This window comes from Petaurus breviceps, unplaced genomic scaffold (assembly GCF_028583685.1).
Source record: "Petaurus breviceps papuanus isolate PSGF00001 unplaced genomic scaffold, PetGlider_PUasm1.0 189, whole genome shotgun sequence".
Taxonomy (NCBI): domain Eukaryota; kingdom Metazoa; phylum Chordata; class Mammalia; order Diprotodontia; family Petauridae; genus Petaurus; species Petaurus breviceps.
This window is the reverse complement of record NW_027185809.1, coordinates 14,989,839-15,005,743: the sequence shown is the minus strand read 5'-3', so window position 1 is coordinate 15,005,743 and position 15,905 is coordinate 14,989,839. Positions and strand designations below refer to the sequence as shown.

General features: G+C 39.0%; 1 protein-coding gene across 1 annotated transcript in view; it reads right to left on the bottom strand.

The window, feature by feature from the left end:
• GMFB (glia maturation factor beta) overlaps window positions 1-15,905 on the bottom strand; it is a 40,525-nt gene that overhangs the window by 24,458 nt on the left and 162 nt on the right. The window lies entirely within an intron of this gene.

Below are 15,905 nucleotides of genomic sequence, written 5' to 3'. Positions count from 1 at the left end.
CCATAGGGAGGAAAAATTTCATAAACCTAAGACTATACAACTTGTTTCTACTCTGCCATCTTGGCTCCGCCCCCGACAATACAACTTCTTTAGGAAGCTTCCCTACTGCAAAAGAAGGTTGAAGGTCTAAGGGAGGTGATGAAATTTGGGAGAAAAAAAAATACATTTCAGAGTATGTACAAAAGCACAGAATACACAGGCACAAAAATGACTTCTAGCTATAATTAGCATCAGTAATCTCTTTGTTCAAATTTCGGTATACAATTGACATATGCCAAGAATTCCAAAGGGGCCTATGAAAAAGTAACGACTCTTTATAGAAGGTCTGAAAAACAGACCACAATAAAGAAGAATAAAGAGAATTAGTATAGACTGAAAAGGGGGAAAATTTTGGAGCTACATGTTCGTAGATTTAGAGTTGGAAGTGAACCTTGGAAACAAGTCTAGTCAGAAGAGGAAACAGACACCCAGAGATTTGCACAAGTTCACCTAAACAGTAAAGAACAGAGGAAGTAATAAAATAAAAGCCCCCTAAGTACAAAGCTAATGCTCTGGATTTCCAATGTACCAGAATACTCTTAGATATTATAAAAGCTAAAGAACTACTCAGTGCAATGAAGAAAAAAAGGGGAAAGTATTAAAATTACAGTTGAAGGGATTTAGTTTGATATCATAAGGAACTTACTTCATGACTATAATTACAACAAAAATAATTATCAAGGAAGGTCATAGAATTTTCTTCTCCAGGGATTTTTGAGGAAGTTGTCAGTAACTATCATACTGGAGTAGTTGACCAGCAGATCTCCAGTTTTATGACAGAACCAGTAAAGAAAAATATTTTTAAACTATTAGGAAAAGGAACAATTTATTCTAGATTAAAGGGAAATATTTATTGCCTTTTGGTTCTCATCAAGATGCTTCACTGAGGTGTGAAGGTGATTCCCAAAGGCTTTACCAGTGGAATGTAAGCTCTGGCTAGTTCTACCATGCTGGAAAGGCTCCAAGCCTGGTCTTAGTAAAAGCCTAATAAATATGTATGGGTTAATTACCAGTAGACGGACTAGTCATTAGATGATGAATTCTATGGCCATGGCAATTCATGTAACAAAGAAAATTAGAAATGTCTCAGTTCAGTATGGCAATAATAATGGCACTTCTGTAGCACCTAAAGTTTGCAAAGCACTTTACAAATATTATCTAATTTTATCCTCAACCCAAACATATGAAATAAGTATTATAATTATTTTACAGATGAAGGAATTGAAGCAGACAAAAGTTATGTGACCTTGCCAAGGTCACACAGTTAGTATGTGTCTTAAAGCCGGATTCAAACTTAGGTCTTCCTGGATGCTGCCTATTCATCTCCTTCCTGAGGTTACAGGGACATTGTTAAGGAAAGGGGGGAGTGGGGCAGCTAAGTGGCAAAGTGAATAGAGCACCGGCCCCAGAGTCAGGAGGACCTGAGTTCAAATCCAGCCTCAGACACTTGATACTTACTAGCCATGTGACCTAGGGCAAGTCACTTAATCCCAATTGGCCTTCCTTCCCCCCTCCAAAAAGAAAAAAAAAGGCTAATTAGCTTTTAGACTATCTGTAAACATGAAATCCTTGTCTAGGGGACCAATTAGCTGACTTATTAGCTGAGGAAGGAAAAGAATCATAAAAATATTGACACTCTCACTATAAATGAAACTGAAAGATATTGGGTTCCTCAGGAAGACAATAGTTAACTAATAGTTAAGTAATACAGTGGGCAATTTGTTTTATTTTGCATCCAAAAGAAAACAAGAAACACCATTTTAGAGAACACTTGGGCATCTTGTATCGTGATGCATTTACAAAAAGACCACAAGAAAAATCCCACTGTAGTTTGTGTGCCAAATTCTAATGAAGAAGATAAAGAAGTAGAGTCTAGAAGGAATCTAGTAAGAGCTTATAAATCAAATTGAAATAAACTTAATACTTGCTAACTTCAATGCAAAGGCAGGTATAGGGATAAACATCAAAATAAGCAAATAAAAAATTGGAAAGTGTGATTCACAAGTAAGAAATGAACACAAATGTTTTACATATACATATCATGAATACTCTTTTCAAGGAGAGACTCAAGACATAACAAATATCAAATTAACCACAAAAAAATGAAATTAAATCGCAGAAAATGATTAGATACAAATGTGGGAATCATTTCTGAATCAGTTATGCACTGCATGGCCATCCACTTGTTAGAATGAAGATTAAAATCAATACCAAAATTAGAAGCCATTGTTTTACAGTTAAAACAGCTTGAATCTGTTAAATTTATACAAGCTACTGATAGTGAAAATTGGGCAATGGATAAAAAAAATATTGATTGCTTTGCCAAGAGGAAAGATACTGCACTTAAAGGCAATTCCGGTTTAGACTATGAACTACTAAAAAATCCTTCATAGAAGGATGGTGAAACATTACATATAATATCATTCCATAAAACTAGTAGTGAGGGAAAAAAAAAGTCTTCAGAAAATGTGATGAGATACACCATTAAGATTAGGCATCTTGATAAATTAGGAATGAAATTGTAAGAATTACCGCCCCCCCCCAAGAAAGATGAAAAGTGGAAAACATTTGTATAACAAAACTTTTTTCTCCATCTATGACTTGGATGGCTCTATAGCCACCATATCTGGACTCTGTCATAGTTTCTATTGGGCTATAAGAGAAAGTAGAAATAGTACTAAGAAAAACAAATAAAGTAAGAGCAGCTAGAATAGACCAAGTATAAAAGAGGAGATTTGTGCAGGGTGTAACAAAATTTTGAGAGCACTGAGGAATCAGTTGTTAAGTTATCTGAACGATAGGATAATTCGAACACTTGAAGAAAATTACAGATAATTACTTTTTTTTTTAAACAAAACCAATCAAGAAAATGTCAGCAGCTATCAACTCATGTGCCTATCATTCCAGCTTTCGAAAATCTTTAGAATAATCTACATCTACCCAGCCTGTCTTTGAGAAAAGTATGCAGAACTAGGCCTGCCCAAATTATATTCTACAATGGACCTAGATAACCTTTAGACATGTAACATACTGAAAGATGCAGAGAATACACAACAACATCATGCTTATTTTTTGCTGACCATAAACAATGATCTGACTTGATAAACAATGATCTGACTTGATAGAGCAAAATGCCTTAAAAACTTTAGAAAATCAAAGGGGTCTCCTATGCTTGTGTAAAAAAATCACAAGAGGCAGGGCAGTCAATATGACAGAGTAGAAACAGTACTTCCTCAGGGTTCCGGCTCCCACCTCCTCCAATTCATGCAAAATGTGACTCTGAAGAAACTTTGGAGCTACAGAACCCACAAAATGACACAGAGTCAAGATGGCGGAGTAGAAGCAGGACTTCAGAGCAACTCCGGCTTCCTCCTTCCCCAACTGATGTAAAAGGGGACTCTGAACAAACTTTGGAACTGTAGAACCCACAAAATGACACAGAGAAGCTAACCTCCCACTGAGGACTGCCCGGCAGGCCTGTAGGAATCGGCCAACATAGCAGCGCTCTGGAAACTGGGCGCAGCTGAGGTTTTAGCCCCAGGGCTGGCCTGACCAACCACCAGATCACCAGCAGCTGTGGCTGTCTCCAGAATTATCAACACAGAGATGCTAAGGACAAAGTGAGAGGTCTGTGCAGTTCACACTTTGGGACCAAGTAGTTGGGAGTGCCTCGGGGGCAAAAGCCGCTGAGGAGCAACACTGGCCTGCAGAGTGTAGGAGACCAAGCAACCAGTCTGAGGGATGATCGCTCTTGCTTTAACCTGCTTGGACCTGGATTGCAGTCTAGGATGGTGGTCCTGGGCAGTGTGTCCAGCTTGCCAGAGCGTGTGGAGGCTTCAGCAAAGGTACTCAACTAATACCTTTGGCAGCTCAGAAAACCCCAACGTTTGGGAAGAAGCTCCCCTGTCTGGTGGCAGAGTCTTACTGTGGCAAAAAGCCCAAAAGTCAAGTAATTGAGTGGCAACATGACCAGGCAAAGGAAGCAAAGGAAACAGAGCAACCCAACTTTACACTCCTATTTTGGGGAAAAAAAGGATCAAACAATGGAACAGGAGGAAGACAGCAAAGTCAGAACTCCTGCACCAAAAGCTTCTAAGAAAAATACAAGCTGGTTACAGGACACAGAGGACCTTAAGTAGCAGATAAAAGAAGTGGAGGAAAAATTGGGAAGAGAAATGAGAACAATGCAAGAAAATTATGAGAGTCAACAGCCTGACTGAAGAAAATAATACCTTAAAAAACAGACTGACTCAAATGGCAAAGGAGGCTCAAAAAGGCAATGAGGAGAATGCCTTAAAAAGTCGAATTTGCCAAATGGAAAAAGGATCTCAAAAGCTCACGGAAGAGAATCATTGCTTCAGAATTAGACTGGAGCAAATGGAAGCTAATGACTTTATGAGAAATCAAGAACCTAGAAAGCATCCTCCAGGAAGTTCTCAAAGAAAACTGCCCTGATATTTTAGTACCATAGGGCAAAATAAAGGTTGAAAGAATCCACCGATCACCTCCTGAAAAAGATCCCAAAAAGAAAACTCCTAGGAATATTATAGCCAGGTTCTGGAATCCCCAGATTAAGGAGAGAATATTACAAGCAGCCAGGAAGAAACAATTTGAATATTGTGGAAACTAATCAGAATAACTCAGGATCTGGCAGCTTCTACACTGAGGGATCAAAGGGCTTGGAATGTGATATTCCGGAGGTCAAGGGAGCTGGGATTAAAACCAAGAGTCACCTACCCAGCAAAACTGAGTATCATGTTTCAGGGGAAAATATGGTCATTCAGTGGAATAGAGGACTTTCAAGCATACTTGCTGAAAAAACCAGAGTTGACCAGAAAATCTGACATTCAGATACAAGAATCAAGAGAAGCATGAGAAGGTATACAGGGGAAAAGCAATCACAAGGAACTTATCAAAGTTGAACTATTAACATTCCTACATGGAAAAACAATAATTGTAAGTTATGAAACTTTTCTCAGTAGTTGAAGGGATTAGAAATATATATATATATGTCTATATATGAGGGTACATGGGCATATGAATACATATGTGAATGTGTGTATATATATTTACAGGTATACATAGGGGGGAAGGGGATGAGAGGGGGGATGATGGAAGGGAGGGCAGGCTGGGGAGGAGGGAAGTTGGAAGCACCGACTTTTGAAAAGGGACAGGATCAAAGTAGAGAATAGAACAAGTGGGAGGTGGGATAGGAGGGAGGGAAATAAAGTCACTCTTTTACAATATATCTATTATGTTATTGTTTTGCATTAGCCGCACATGCACAACCTATACTGAACTGCTTGTCTTCCCAGTGGGGGTGGGTGGCAGGGGGGGAAGGGAATGAATCTGGAACTGAAAGTTTTAAAATCAAATATTCAAATATATATATATGTGTGTGTGTGTGTATATATATATATACACACACTATTATTAATACCATCTTACATGTAATTAAGAAATAAGATATACAGGCACTGAGGCATAGAGATCCACTGGAAAAGTCGAAACGGGTATGGGAGAAAATATGGGAGAGAGCAGATTGGAGGTGGGGATATTTTGTGGGACTGCTGTTTTGGGGGGATGTTTGGGGAAAAAACGGGGAGAAAATTTGTAACTCAAAATCTGGCGGAAATGAATGATATAAATCAGAAGTTAATAAAGCATTAAAAAAAAGAAAAAAAAATAGACCTACTCAAATGGAAAAAGAGGATCAAAAAGGCATTGAGAAGAAATCCTTAAAAAGCTGAATTTGCCAGATGGAAAAAGAATCTCAAAAGCTCACGGAAGAGAATCATTCCTTCAGAATTAGATTGGAGCAAATGGAAGCTAGTGACTTTATGAGAAATCAAGATACTATTAAACAGATCCAAACAAATGAAAAATAGAAGGCAATGTAAAATATCTCACTGGGAAAACCACTGACCTGGAAAATAGATCCAGGAGAGATAATTGAAAAATTATTGGACTACCTGAAAGCCATTATCAAAGAAAGAACCTAGAAATCATCCTTCGAGAAATTCTCAAGGAAAATTGCCCTGATGTTTTAGAACCAGAAGGCAAAACAGAGGTTGAAAAGATCCCAAAAAGAAAATTCCTAGGAATATTATAGCCAGGTTCCAGAATTCCTAGATCAAGGAGAAAATATTACAAGCAGCCTGGAAGAAACAATTTAAATACTGTGGAAACACAATCAGGATAACCCAGGATCTAGCAGCTTCTACACTGAAGAATCGAAGGGCTTGTAATATGATATTGCAGAGGGCAAAGGAGCTGGGATTAAAACAAAGAATCACCTACCCAGCAAAACTGAGTATCATGTTTCAGGGGAAAATATGGTCATTCAGTGGAATAGAGGACTTTCAAGCATTCTTGATGAAAAAATCAGAGTTGAATAGAAAATTTGACATTCAGATACAAGAAGCAAGAGAAGCATGAGAAGGTAAACAGGAAAAAGGAATCATAAGAAACTTATCAAAGTTGAACTATTTACATCCCTATATGGAAAAACAATAACTGTAACTTATGAAACTTTTTTCAGTATGAAAGTAGTTGAAGGGAATAGAAATATATTTGCATATATATGTATACACACATACATTTATATGTCTATATAGGAGGGTATATCGGCATATGAATACATATGTGAATGTGTGTATATGTGTACATAGATAGATACATAGATAGAGGGCACAGGACCAATTTAATAGGAAGGGACGATACTTAAAAGGTGAAATTAAGAGGTGAGAGAGGAATATAATGAGGAGATGGGGAGAGACAGAATGGGGTAAACTATCTCATATAGAAGAGACAAGGGGAAATGGTTACAATGGAGGGGAAGAATAGGAAGGCCAAAGGGAATGGGTCAACCTTATTCCTATTGAATTTGGCTTGGGGAGGGAATGAAATACACACTAAATAGGGTATCTCACCCTACAGGAGAGTAGGGGATAAAGGGATGAGAGAGGGGATGATGGAAGGGAGGGCAAGCTGGGGGGAAGGGAAATTGGAAGCACCCATTTTTTTTCCCAATGGATATGCTTTTACTAAGTGCCTACTGTGTGCCAGGCACTGTGATGGACTTTAGGGAAACAAAGGTTAAAACAGCTGTCCCACCCTGAAGGCACCTCCATCCCACTTTTCAGTGGGTCAGGACAGGTTAAGGAGCCGTAAGGCCACCTTTCATCCCATACTGAAAAGCTTCCTCTATGGAGAGATGGAATGACTCTGCCCAAGCCTCCTGTTGCCGCTCCTGCCTGGGCAGAGGCCTTGCCCCTCCACTGCTCCAACACCTACAGGAGACACCAAAGCGAATCACACCCAGGTCCCATCATCTCCCACCCACTTGGACAAAGCACATGCACCCCTCCCAGCTCTTATGGGGACTCTAAAGCACCCATTTTTTAAAAGGGACAGAATCAAAGTGGAGAACAGAACAAGTGGGAAGTGGGATAGGAGGGAGGGAAATATAGTCTTTTACAATATATCCACTATGGAAATGTTTTGCATAGCTACACATGTACAGCCTATATTGAATTGCTTATCTTCCCAGTAAGGATGGGTGACAAGGGAGGAAGGGAATGAGTCTGGAATTCAAAGTTTTAAAATAAAATGTTTTAAAAAAAATTATATATATATATATATATACTATTATTAATATTATATTACACATCACAAAAACTAGCCGTGTGACCTTGGGCAAGTCACTTAACCCCAATTGCCCTACCTTCCTCCCTCCAAAAAGCAAAAAAATAAAAATAAAAATAAAGTAAATAAAATTATAAAAAAATATTATATTACACGTAACTGGGAAATAAGACATACAGGCACTGGGGCATAGAGATCCACCATGCCTTACTGAAAAGTGGAATGGGGTATGGGAGAAGATATGGTAACAAGCAGATTGGAGGAAGGGATATCCCGTGGGATCACTGTTTTGGCAAGGTGGGCAGGGGGAAAAACGGGGAGAAAATTTGTAACTCAAAATCTTGCAGAAATGAATGATGTTAATTAGAAGTTAATAAAGCATTTGATAAAAAAAAAAAACCACAAGAGTCCTTGAAAAAATATACGAGGTAATTTTGTTTGAATACCTTCTGATTATGAAAAGCAAGTACAATATAAAAGGTATTCTCACCAAAGATGTTTTTATGGAAGACATTCTATGTAGAGTTCAAATGAGAGATTACCTCTAGATCAGAGATTCATAAAGACTGTCAGAATTTCATGGTAAAAAGGCACCCCAGAGGCCAACCAACTCAACTTATGCCTAGGAAAAAGATGATGAGTTCCTTTGTATACTCTTCTTTGCAGATCAAATTGTGCTGAATGTAAGAAGAACTGGAAGACTGCCAAGTCTCTTAAATATTGTTTATAATCACTCTAAAAAGGGATTAACTATCCAAAAGGAAAAGAAACAAATGAATAAAGAAGATCTCTTGTCTAGGCCAGAGTTCTCCAATCTTTCTTTTAATCATATAAAGATTCTGACCTTTTTTTCTGATCAATAAGAAATTTTTGAACACCCCCAATAAATTATTTATAAATTATATGTATGCACCACTCCAATACATTATGTATATTATAAAACACATGGAAAGTAGAAATTTTAAAATAATTTTATTTCTAAGTGGTACAAAGAGGTATTTTTTAAGTTGCCCTCATTAAATATTTTACTAAAATAGTAGTTTAAAAGATCAATGTGATTGAATATGCTTCATTATTTTTTCAAAACCTTGGCTTAACATTTTGTGAAACAGGTATTTGGTCTGATTGTAAATTCAGTTTATCTCAATAACTGGTTTTAATCATTGTTGTGGCTGAAAAAGAAAGCTCTTGTAGCTCCACAATTAAGAGATACATTATTATCTGTGCCGATTAAAGACATTTTTCAAATTATGTTTTTGCTAATTTCATTTTTCTGGGGGTGTGTGGCATCTTATCAGATCTAAAGTGTCTGACAAAGAGTATTATTCCTAGGAGTAGCCATTTTCTTGATTACTTGTTTACATTATCATTATTGCATCTTCAATCTGAAGTTTCTTTGCAGGAATCTTTTTTGAACCACACATTTGTTCTGTATAGGTTAGGTAAAACTACATAATCATAAATCCACTTAATTGAGCACATATATGATAGCAAATAAGACACCACTGTCAACCCCTCCATGTTATGCAACTGTCATTTTATCCTCAGTTTCTCCCTGAAATCCCCCTCTTTTTTAATTCTTCCAAGGATGATATATAGCTAGGAGTTATAGAATACTACAGTTTCTAAAGAATTAAAGTTAAACATACTCCTAGTAGGTGAATACCTCAAGGAAGTCAAGACAAAAGGAAATAATGGTAGCAAAAAACTGAAAACAAAGTGGGTAACTGGGAAATGAATGGATGAACAAATTGCATTATAAGAATATTTTGTAACACTGTACTGGAAAAAATGGCAAATGAACTTATACAGAATAAAGTAAGTAGAACCAAGAAAATATACATAATAACTACAATGATGTAAAGAAATATGGCATTAAGGGGCAGCTAGGTGGCGCAGTGAATACAGTGCCGGTCCCAGAGTCAGGAGGACCAGAGTTCAGTTCCAGCCTCAACACTTAACACCCACACACACAAAAATACTAGCCACGCAACCTTGGGCAAGTTACTTAACCGTAATTGCCCCCCCCCCCAAAAAAAGAAATCAGAATTCAGATCAATGAAATGAACAATCTTAAATCTAGAGAGTGGAAAATGAATTATCTCCCTCCTTTCTATAATAGCCTACAGATGTGGTATAATCTGGCAGACACGGTTAATGTCATTCTGTTTCACTTAACTTCTTGGTTACAAGAAAGAACAGTTATTGGGAAATAACAGATTTGTGCATGTGCATATACATACATGTATATTCTGAAGCACCAATAAAATATATTTTAAAAATCACAGGTCATCCACAGGGCAGTGACACACATGGTGGATTAAAAATAGCGGCATTTATCATCATACAGATAAATAGATAAATGACCAGAAAATAAGGTGAGCCAGTCATGTGGAAAGAGCAAAGACTAAGGAATGGGTAGTATAATTACTTCAGAGATAAACCACATACTGTTAGGAAACCCAGAAGGCAACCTGGAATGTTGGTTGGGTTCTCTGGAAGATTTATGGGAGAATATGAATAAAAGACACAAAATAAGTGTGTGAGGAGAGGTTGTGTGATATCTGATACCACCAGAGAAAATAGCCATGTGGATGAAATAATTAAAGTTTTTTTTTTTTGGCTTTTTGGAGGGCAATTGGGGTTAAGTGACTTGCCCAAGGTCACACTGCTAGTTTTTGTGTTAAGTGTCTGAGGCCAGATTTGAACTCAGGTCCTCCTGATTCCAAGGCCAGTGCTCTATTCACTGTGCCACCTAGCTGCCCCCAAAATAATTTAAGTATTAAAGAACTATTCACAAAGTTTATTATTCTACAACAGTTTTAGATATCATCATATGTCTTTATTTCAAATCCAAATCTATAAATCTCAACTTTCAAAAGAACTCTTAATATGCACAAAGAAACCTGGATTGTGCTCTAAAACTGAATTGACAAATGAATTAAAATGTTGAAGGAGAGGAATATTAGCCAAATAAAGGAATCATACATTCTAATCTTAAATTAAACCTAAAGCAACTTAATTATTAACATAATTAGCCAGATCAATTTAAATCTGGAGGTAGAAGGCATCTCAAAGGTCATCCAATCTAGTGCCCTCATTTTTGGGGAGAAGAAACTAATGTCCAGGGAGGTTAAATCCCTTGTAGCAGGTCACACATGTAATAAGTGTGCTTTGAATGTAGGTTCTATGACTCCAGAATCAGTATTATGCTAAAAGTTGAATTCAAATGTTTAAAATGCTCAATTATTTTACTATGCTTAACGTATAAACTTTAATAATTTCCAAAATAAAACATGACATCTTAGCCTATATGCTACTATAAAAAAAGTGAATTAAAGTTTACTTTCATATTTATGATGTGCAAAGTCATCTCAATAACCTGTTCAGTTCAGTAATTTGTCAATAGGCATTATAAAATACTTGTGAAATTCTACTTCACCATCTAAAATGCCTTAGTATTTATTTGCAAAATTACCTAAAAATCAATTTTTTAAAACAGCTATTTGTAGGTAACCACCCATTAAAAAAAAATTAAAAGATATTTTAGGTAGGAGTTTGTGACAGAATCACTTTCTACCAGGGTTACTGCCTGCCTGGCTCCATGGCTTAGAGGCCAGTTTCTCTGTGAAAGGTGACAAGGCTACCCCTGGGCCTTCATTGGCCCAGGGAGCTAAGGATCGAGGTATGTCTTCAATGATACAGTTTTCTGATCACCTAAAGGCAAAAAAAAAATATTCACCTATGTAGAGAGAGTCAGGGCTCATTGGACTTGGTGGATGTTCCCTAACTGCATGTTTCTCCACTGGGGGTGGGGATGGTGTGGTGGAGAGGGTTGTGTTTACCCATGCCTAGTTTCTAGAATATCCTTGTTGAATACCCTTCCTATTAATGATTGTTAAACAAACCTAAATTTTTTCACTGCTGAATAACCTATGACTGCCTCAATTCATATCAACATCAAACTAAACCAACAAGGTTCTGGCCTATTTTAGGGCAACCCCTAACAGAACTGTTGCTTGCTTCCTGTGCGAGTTATCATGTACCCTATACACATTTAATCAGTTATACGAATAAATATAAAATGTAGCTCCCATCATGTGCTGTCACTACTGAAGGCTGCAAATGAATAGCAATAATATAAAAAATTTGAGGAGAGATAGGAAAGCATATTAGAAAACAGTATTGTTGCTTAATTTTAGTTGTAGCATTTTGGGGGTGGTAGGGAGGGAGTTCAACTTATGATTTCATTAGTATCAGGGAATTTTTGGTGAGGAAACCCTTCTATCAACATAAACTCAATTGCTCTGCTTCTTACTGTCTTACAAAGTTAAAGTTAAATGACTTGCGTAAGGTCACACAGGTAGCATATGTTGTATGTGTCAAAGGCTTTACATCAGGTCTTCCTGTTTGGCAGGCAGATACTCTATCCACAAGCTACATCACTTCCAACTCACCAAATGCCTAGTTACCAAGCTAAGAAACCAAATGGAATATTTTAACTCTTCCATTTTTGCAATGCTGGGGCCTAGATACTTTGATTCTTAACTATCCCTTCTAGGCTACTATCTCAGGCAGGCCATTTCATTTAATGCCCTCCTCCAAGGCCATCTCCTTACCACATGCCTTGTCTCAGTACAGATATCCTCCTTAGCCTACCTCTACTTCTCCAGTTCTGAAATGTTGAGCACATCAACTTTCCCATAACTTCTGTCAGAGGTATGGCAAGCTGCTTCCCTATGGTCCCACTCACCTTTCCAGTAACTTTCAGGACCCAAATGCTCCTTCCTATACATAATTCATGTTGCCTCCCTCTATTACAATGTAAACTCCTTATGGACAGAGGAAATCTTTGCTTTTGCATTTGTATCCTCAGTGCCTAGCATACAGCAAGTGTTTAATAAATACTTTTTTATTCAGATTTTGCCTCTCAATGATACAGACACATCTATGATCATAAAAGCATGTTTTATTTTTAAGGTACTTCTCAATATTGCTATGTCAGGTTTTTAATTTTTTTTTTAATATATATATTTATAGCAAGTCATAAGTATTCTGCATGCAGCTGAACAGGCTTTAATGATTTTAAAACGGGGATTTTAAAATAGCACCTACCTTCAGAACTATGGAGCATCAAATGAGATAATATTTTTAAAGCACTTAGCACAGTACCTGGAACACAGTAGGTGCTATATAATGTCAGCTATTATTATTATTTCAACCCCCTAGTCCACCTTTTATTTTGTCAGTGGTAGACCCAGGCCCCACTGCCCACTCTAATCTTATCATCACCTCCAATATTAAACAAAAATTTAAGTCATAAGTTTTGGCATTTAAGGTTAAGTTATCCTATCAATTCAGCATATTTATAAAGTGATATACTATACCAGCTACAAACACTAAAGAATCAATACTTACCATTCAATAGGTATTATATGTCATTTAAGAGGCTAGAGAACTTCACTTTGCTTCTGTGATGGAAGCAGAGAGATCTTGAGAAATCATTTGTCAATTTCTGAAACTTATACTGACTCACTTTTCACTTTCCCCCAACTTTAGTTCCTTTTCTTTGACAGACTTTGTGCTGAAGGGGGAGTTTGAAAATTAGAGATTAAGTCATTATTTCTTCCTCCCTGAGATGGTAACCATTACTATACTTTTAATAATAAACTCACTGGAGAGCTGTCTAATTAAAATTAAAGTAGTATATCTGGGTTAAAATATCTTTAGAGATTATAACCTTTCAAAACTAGATTGGGCACAATAGGTACTCAAGGAAAACCAAAAATATTTTAATTTCTCTTCCTCATAATTAAAAAAAAACCCAATGTGATTTAATTTGCATGCCTTCCTTTCTAATCCTCTTTGCCCTTCTAAATGCCATAAGGGAATTGTACTCAGCTGTAGTTACATACAGAGGGATAGGGACCCCACCAGTAGTTTTACTGGCTCTGAGGTCAATTTGGTAAAGATGCTAGAATGCCCTGCCATTTCCTTCTCTAGCTCATTTAATAGATGAGGAAACCGAGGCAAACAGAATTAAGTGACTTGCCCAGGGTTATACAGGTACATAGACCAAATCTGAACTCAGGTATTCTGGATTCCAGGACCAGCACTCTATCTACTGCCTCACCAAGCTTCCTTTACTACCAATGTAACCTCAAGAAAATGACTCAAAATCCCTGGGCCTTAGTAGTTTCAACTGCAAAAGAAGGGGACTGAACTAGATAGCCTCTGAGGTCCCTTTTTAGCTCTAAAGCTAAGATCTTATGATGTGATCTGTGTCTCAACTGTTCTTTTTTTTTTTAAAAAAAAAGCAATGGGGGTGGGCGGCCAGGTAGCACAGCGAGTAAGAGCACCGGCTCCAGTGTTGGGACGACCTGGAGATCGAATCCCGGGCTCAGACACTTAGCATCCACCCAGAAACACCTGGCCGTGTAACCTTGAGCAAGTTACTTAACCCCGATAATGGGGGTTAAGTAACTTGCTCAAGGTTACACAGCCCATTATTTTGTGTGGCCGCTAAGTATCTGAGGCCAGAACCAATCCCGGGTCTCCCGACTCTGGGGCAGTGCTCTTACTCACTGCACCACCTGGCCGCCCCTTCAACTGTCCATCTTAAGCATGCAGTCTGAAAGTTAGTTAGACAGCTACATTGGTGGGGCAGTGGACAAAACACTGTATCTGGTGTTCGGACATAAGTTCAAATCCGGCCTGAGACATTAGCGATAGGACCCCTAGCCAAATCACTTAACCTCTGCCTCAGTTTCCCAATCTGCAGAATGGGCCTAAATATGGATATTGCGAGGATAAAAATGAGAAAATACTGGTAAAGTGCTTTAATGCTGTAACAGAAATACTAGCTGCTAATACAATTTCTCTTTTCAAAATTTCTAAAATGACCTTCATACACCAAAAGAAAACTAAAACAAGTCAAGTGGAGTCAACACAATTTCTGGGATAATCTGAACCCAAATATCTAGATTGTGTTTGTCCTTTGTTTTTACAAAAGGACCATAACATCAGGGAAATGACGACAATGGGGACCCCGCCAGCCCTCTCCCTGCCCCTTCTCCCCCTTCTAAGGAAGGTAAATTCTGATGATCGCAAGTTGCCCAGTTAACTGGGGGTTTACTGGCTAGATTCCTTCCTTCTTCCTTTTCTCAAAGACCAAATCTTAAAGGCGTTTCTCTCTTAAGCTCATAGATTAGACCAAAATAGGTCCCTGACCAAGTTACTTGCAGCTGACTTTGATCTGAATTAGGGAGGGCTGTGCAAAGTCACCAGCCTCACTTTCTCCTCCTCAGCCATAAGCACTGACTGGAGACAGCCCAGGATGCAATGGGAGAGATAACGCCCATTCAGCCAACAGGCCTGTTTAAGGAGGGAGTCCAGGGGTGGCCCCTTTAATTAGGAAAAAAAAATCAAACTGGGAAGGGAAGATTGTTACTACTGCCATTTCCTCTGAACTAGGAGGGCCCAAAACATGGCCATTAAGAGTAACTTGGGCAGGGACCTATTTTGGTCTAATCTATGAGCTTAAGAGAGAAACGCCTTTAAGAAAAGGAAGAAGGAAGGAATCTAGCCAGGAAACCCCCAGTTAACTGGGCAACTTGCGATCATCAGAATTTACCTTCCTTAGGAGGGGGAGAAGGGGCAGGTTCGCGCAGCTCGGACTACTGCTCAATAACACCGCAATTCCCTACGTTATTTTTCGGTGAAAGACACGCTTAAGCAACGGCGGGTCGGAGCCACCCGAACCCAAGAAGCAGCTTTTGCCACCGCTTCGGACGCCTCCTCCACTCCAGGCCGTTACCTAAAGACGGAAGAAACCTGGCGAAGGGGTGAGCGGAGGCCCCGCGAGGGAAGGCAGGGCTGGGGCGTGCCCACAAGGCCTCGTCCCAGCGGCTCCGAACCTCCTTTTCCGCGGGTCCCGCAACATCGTCCCCGCACCAGCTCCAGGTTCTTCTCACCCCCTCCACCCTACGGAGGCGCCTGGCAGCCCGGAGACCGGAAGGTCGCGCAAGAGGCCGCCGCATCGTTCGGGAGCCGGGAAGCCAAGGCTTCCGGGCCCGCCCTTTGCAAAGAGTGCGGCTGGCTAGGAGCAGGACCGGGGGCACGCTGGCGCAGAGCCAAGGCCTCGCCTGGCGGACAAGGGCCCCTCCCCCTCCCCCGAAGCCTCGGGGCAGCTCCCCGCCCGAGGCGGCCCCGCCGGCCTG